This window comes from Salminus brasiliensis, chromosome 2 (assembly GCF_030463535.1).
Source record: "Salminus brasiliensis chromosome 2, fSalBra1.hap2, whole genome shotgun sequence".
In the NCBI taxonomy this organism is placed as follows: Eukaryota; Metazoa; Chordata; class Actinopteri; order Characiformes; family Bryconidae; genus Salminus; species Salminus brasiliensis.
In genome coordinates this window covers 18,546,215-18,552,158 of record NC_132879.1, presented here as the reverse complement: position 1 = coordinate 18,552,158, position 5,944 = coordinate 18,546,215, and positions in this window count along the sequence as shown.

Genomic DNA, 5,944 nt, shown 5'->3' with positions numbered 1-5,944 from the left:
TTGCATTTAGTCACAGAGTATTAATGAGGTCAGATAATGATGTTAGATGATTACTACTGGATCACACACCCCCACTCTACTGCATCTCAAATGTCTTAGATACAATTCAGCAATTCAGCAGTTCACTTACTTTTTCTAGCCTGCACCGTAAATGTTTACTCAACATGCTAAATAAAAAAAAGAAATGACCAATACAACTCATTGCGAGTTGTCAGTTTAGTTAGATTGGGTTTGCCTCTAATTATGACTTCAATAATGATCAGACCACATTTTAGTAGTAATCATTGCAGAAATTCAGGTACCAAAGGGTTCACTTACTGTATAAGAAGTCCCATCACTCAAGAGAATACAGTTCTAGTGCCTCGCAGCCCAGTGTTGGGATGCCTTACACCCCTATAGCCAAAGCCTGGCATTGGGTATATGGGCTCATGTGCGGCCGCTCCAGAACATCCCATTCTATTAGCATTCCATGTATTTATGTACATATATTTTCTATGGCGTTATAGTGATATATGTGCAACAGCAGTATGTTGATCTTACAACTGTTTTTTTCTGCATCAATCACATTTTCACAACAGAAAATGTCTAAGACTGATGTCACATATTGTATGTTCCTTCATATTTTAGTAGGGTGGTATTTTGCTTTTCAAAATAGTGGAACAAGGAACAAAAGGGTGCTACAATGCAGATTGTAAAAAAAGCAAACGTCAACATTAAATAAAAGCCAAATCCCAGACATTTTAAGCAAGTTAGGAGTTCTGGCTTTTTTGATATCCAGCATTTTAGATCCCCAAAAGAGGACACGCACTGAAAAAAAAAAAATTAAAACAATAAGGATATTGTCAAATATTTGATTCTCTCATCCAGCATTTGAGGATGTTGGCAATTATCCATTGAAATCCCTAGCATAAACAAGCATAGTTGTCAATAACTAGGCTCTGCACTGTATTATAATGGAAATAGCAAAGTTTTCTCTGTGGTAACTTTTCTCCTATTCATCTTATTCAGGGCAGCCATATTTATTACATCTCACACTGGATAGAAACAGGGTAATTAGTCAGTAAGCAGCTATTGAAAAGTATTTTTGCATATCTCTATATTCATTTTCTTTTCAAAGCTTAGGTTGGGAATGTGTGTAAAATGGCTCCACTTTCCCATTGTTGATAGTTGACTAATTAACCTGTCTCCACCCTGTCTGGTGCAATAAGCAAAATGGCCTCGGTATGAATAAGATGTGTGTACTGTAATCACTGCAATTGTAGTTTATTACTCATAGGATGAGGATTAATTCCATAAACCACCTTATGAAAACAAGCAGAAGTAAAAGTACTGGTTTTGCATTACTTGGCAAATCCAATCTTATGTAAACTAAAGACATTTAGCATGGATATACTATATAACAAGTCATATTGTAGTGTTAGATAGCCAACATAAGATAGAAAACATTTCCCTTCCCTTCTTATCTATAGTGGGGAAGTACTGGTCTAGATCAGCGTTTCTTAATCCTGCACCTGGCAACCCACACCACTGCCTAATTTCAGCAATTCCTCTTTGTCTTTGTACACCTGATCCAGCTCATGAAGAGCTCAGTAATAATTTGATGAGCTGCCTCAGGGGTGTTTGGGGGATCCTTGAATCTGTGCAGCGCTGTGGGCCGCCAGAAGCAGGATTAAGAAACACTGGCCTAGATTAGTTACACCACTGGGCTAAGCTTATAGCTTTCATTCTTTACTTGGCGGTCAGAAGACTGTTCAAATGCAAGAGCAATCAAGCTAAAACTGTCTCACAATTATCCACTTTAACTGTGCTTCAATGCAAATGGAACTCGTGCAGATAAAACACACCAGAAAAGATTTAACTAATCTTCTCCAATACAGTTTTTAGGCACATAAAGGCCAGGGGTATTCACCTCCAGTTCTGGAGGCCGGCAGTCTAGCACAGGTTAGTGTTTAGCCTGCTCAAACACACCCATTAAAGGTGGTAACCTGAATTAGGCGTGTTTAAGCAAGGAAATCACTAAACTGGCTATTGTCCAATTGTTCTGGTTATGACCTGTAGTTAAACGTAAGTTAATGTTTAAAAATAAATAAATATATATATATGAAGGATTTTATATATATAACCCATCTGCGGTAGTGAACTAGGGGCAGTGAGTACACACACCCAGAGCGGTGGGCAGCCAACTCCAGCACCCAGGGAGCAGAGAGGGTAAAGGGCCTTGCTCAAGAGCCCAACAGTGGCAGCTTGCCGAGCCCGGGAATCGAACCCACAACCCTGTTATCGATGGCCCAGCGCTCTAACCGCTGAGCCACCACTGGCCTATTACTATTTATATATATATAGCGGGAATCAAAACTGCTTATCCACTACAGCTTTTATTCAAACAGAGCTGAGTGACACACATCTTACATCAGTAGCTCACTCCTCTCTCAACTGACTCACCACTCCGTTATTATAAACTTATAATAACTTTGCCTCCTACCACTAGACACTCACCAAGGTCTCAGACACTACATTGCTTCCGTTTGTGTGGGGAACACATACTCTATACAACTTTTCAAACCAAGGACATGATTTTAGTTTCCTAATAAGTGGTCTGATGACCATATCATCAGTTAAAACCCAGTTTTTGAGGCAAGACTCATTTTCTGTCTTACTGTTTTAGTTTTGCACTGGTGTTAGGAGGCCAAAACAGTTAAACAGTAATGAAGGCCTATAGTCCCTATGCACCCTGGTTTCATTTTACTCAGGAGAGTACTGTAAATTTGACCAGACAAGATCTGTGATTTTAATAACACAAATCTGGTCTGTAGATTCCACACCCCCCAAGCAATCATCCTAAAGCAAATAAACTTCTGTTCTTTACTGAACCTGAAGCTTCATAGGCAATACCATTCATGCTTGGATTTTTTTTTTTTTTTTTTTTTTTTTTGAGAAAAGGAAGACTAGGCTAACTGCTAAAATGGAGCCCACTTAACACACTTTCAAGTTTAATAGAAAATTACTGTAATGTAAAGAGGATTTGGTGATGGCCTAATTAGGAGAAGAAAATGAAAATATCTGAAAAATCTCACAGCGCCATTTTTGTCTTCTTGAATGAGGCCGCTACACTAGCCTGATACTCGATCTGTTTGTCAGAGTTGTAATAGGCAAATTGGCCTCATGCGGCCTGCCACCATACTGGTCATATATGGTACGGCGAGAGGTAAAGACATTTCATTATCCTTCTCTTAAATATTCTATTACCAACTAAGTTGAAGATTACAGTAGTCTTATATCTCAATGAAAAATGATTTCACAAAATCTTCTCCATAACCCGGTCATTAGAGAGAAACTGGCGCTATGAGGCCAAAACAATGCATAATGGAAGTATGTGGCTGGTTTCAGTATGTGGAGGTATTGTAATTTATTTTTTAATGATGTATTTATTTTTTATTTGCACAATATAACTTCACAAGAGAAGTAAATGAACTAGGATGTACAATCTAGAGGTGAGATAAATGTGTAGAGGGGCTAATGTACTTTAAATGAAGAGGAAATTATGAAGTTATATAATACTGAAAAAACAAATTATATATATATACATATTAATATTCAACATATGAGTCTGGCATAGAGAGAAGATAAGCTTTGTGTTGTTTTTTTTAATGGCTAAAATTATTTTTAAAAATAGATGCGGTGATAGGCTGTTCCAGATCTAAGGTCCTTAATAAGAAAGGGTAAACTGCCCAAGCGATGTTCTAAAGAAAGGTGAATGGAGATTGCTGGACAATTTTTGGAAGATATTTTGAATGTAGTCAGGCAGAATATACAGCCTGTATAAGAAAAATTAAACACACATATTTGAAGGTGATTGATTTCATAGATATTGATTATCTGAAGGTTGGATTATTAAATTAATTTTAATAAAAAGTGATTACCAGATGAGGTCTGTGACTGTGAACCAGATGAGGTCTGTGACTTTAACCTAGTACAAATCTGCAATGATTTAGTGCCTCTTTTTTGACAGAAGGAACATACGGCTTCTAAATTCAACTTCACACAGCTATTTATCCTTATGTTCAACAGAGGACTACTGTGATTTACAACGTATTTGGTGATGGCTTATTTAAGAGAACGAAAACTAAATATCTTGAACTATCACAAGACACTAACATTTCTGACTTGTCGGGTGGCAGGCCGTATGAGGCCACTTTACAATCTGACAATCTGATTACTTTTGTTTAGGTGGGTCTCCATTAATCTTAACGCTGCCACAAATGTCCAGGCAATAATGTCTCAATACAGGGTCATTTGAGTAAATTCCATGTATACTACATCCCATACAAGGTGTCTAATTAAATCACTCACAGGAGATATCATCATACGTCCTCTAGAAAAACAAACGATCCCAGACTGAAGAGGGTTTATGTCATCCAAAATCTTTTAGAGTTACATTGACCTCAATTATGTTAGTGTTCTAACTCCAGTGCAAAGCGACTGTCAGATAGAAAAAGGTTTTATTGCTTACATTTAATTCATTTAATTAATTAATTTAATGGATTGTTTTATGTCTTTAATGTCTATAATGTACCATACTTAAACATGTACCAACTTGCTCTGTAATAGAGCATAATAAACCATTCAGTACAGGGTCAGATGTGAGACGTTTGTCCCCATCTTTATTCACTGAAGCTCAACATGTATCTCAACCTAGAGGACAATAATTATCCATGGACAATTAGACCGGTTGCAGTAGAGCGCCTTGAGGCATTAAATCTAGTATAATAAGGCAGTTATTATTTTAGCACAGTTAATTCAGAGTCAAGCTGGGGCCTGGCTTCAGTGGCACAAAGCTCCCTGTTTAGCTCTCTGAAATGGTTGCTTCCGCTGTAAGACATTAAAGGAACCCCACACAAGAGCCGCAGGGCTTTGGGGAAGGGGGGGGTCTGTCAGGGCCTGCCAGGGCCAGCTGGCACAGGCCGAGGGGCTTCACTGAATGGAACTACTGAATCACATCTTTGGATTGTAAAATTCTGGCTGACATTTTGATCAACTAGCTGTGACTGACTTGAGTACACTTAAGCAACTGTCTTTGGAGGGTCTGTGATTGGCTTGGCTAAGTTTTCTCATGAGGGGAATCTAAAAGTGCAAATGGATTTCTTCTAAAAAATTATGCAACTCAGGTACGGCTACAGCAGTTATTTAGCAAAATGTACAAATCAGACAAGGTCCTCACAAAGTACACCCACAAAAGTGTCCTTCGAAGCTTCCTTAGTAAAGACCATGGCTATATATAGAACCATGACATCTTAAACAACAATTTCAGTGCATAAACGGGTCTTTAAACAGGAATCATCACTTGTTGATGGTTCTTTATAAAACCTTTTTTAAAAGGGGCTGCTTTGTTGTTGTGAGGCAAAAGCCTCTGGTTGCTTCGAGCGTAAAGACACCCACTGTGCTAAAGGGCAATAAGATGATGGAGGAGAGGGTCGGTACTTTTAGATTGTAGATCGCCACTGTCACACAACAACCTCAGTTATGTCCTATTCACTATGCAGTGCACTACTTTAGGGTGCCACCATTTCATAGTGGTGTCTGAAAACTTTCAGTGCGCTGTAACAATCCCACTATGGGATATTTCATCACAATGTGTGGATTGAAGATTTGTGTGCAGCTTCTCTGAGGAAGAATGACCATAAGATTATTGCTGCAACGCACAGCAATCACACAGCAGTGAGGTCACACAGGTCACTATCTTGTCAAATTCTCTTCTCTATAATAGTGCTCTACATTTTTCATGTAGGGGATAGTGAACAGCACTCATTACATAGCTCTAATATAGCAGCTTTTCCTAATGTCAGTTAGACGTCAGTGAAAAATATTTTATTACTAGTTATTTTTAAGCATTTCTTTTGGTCCATTCCTCATATGAATGATGTAGAAGTGTAAAAAACTGCCAAAT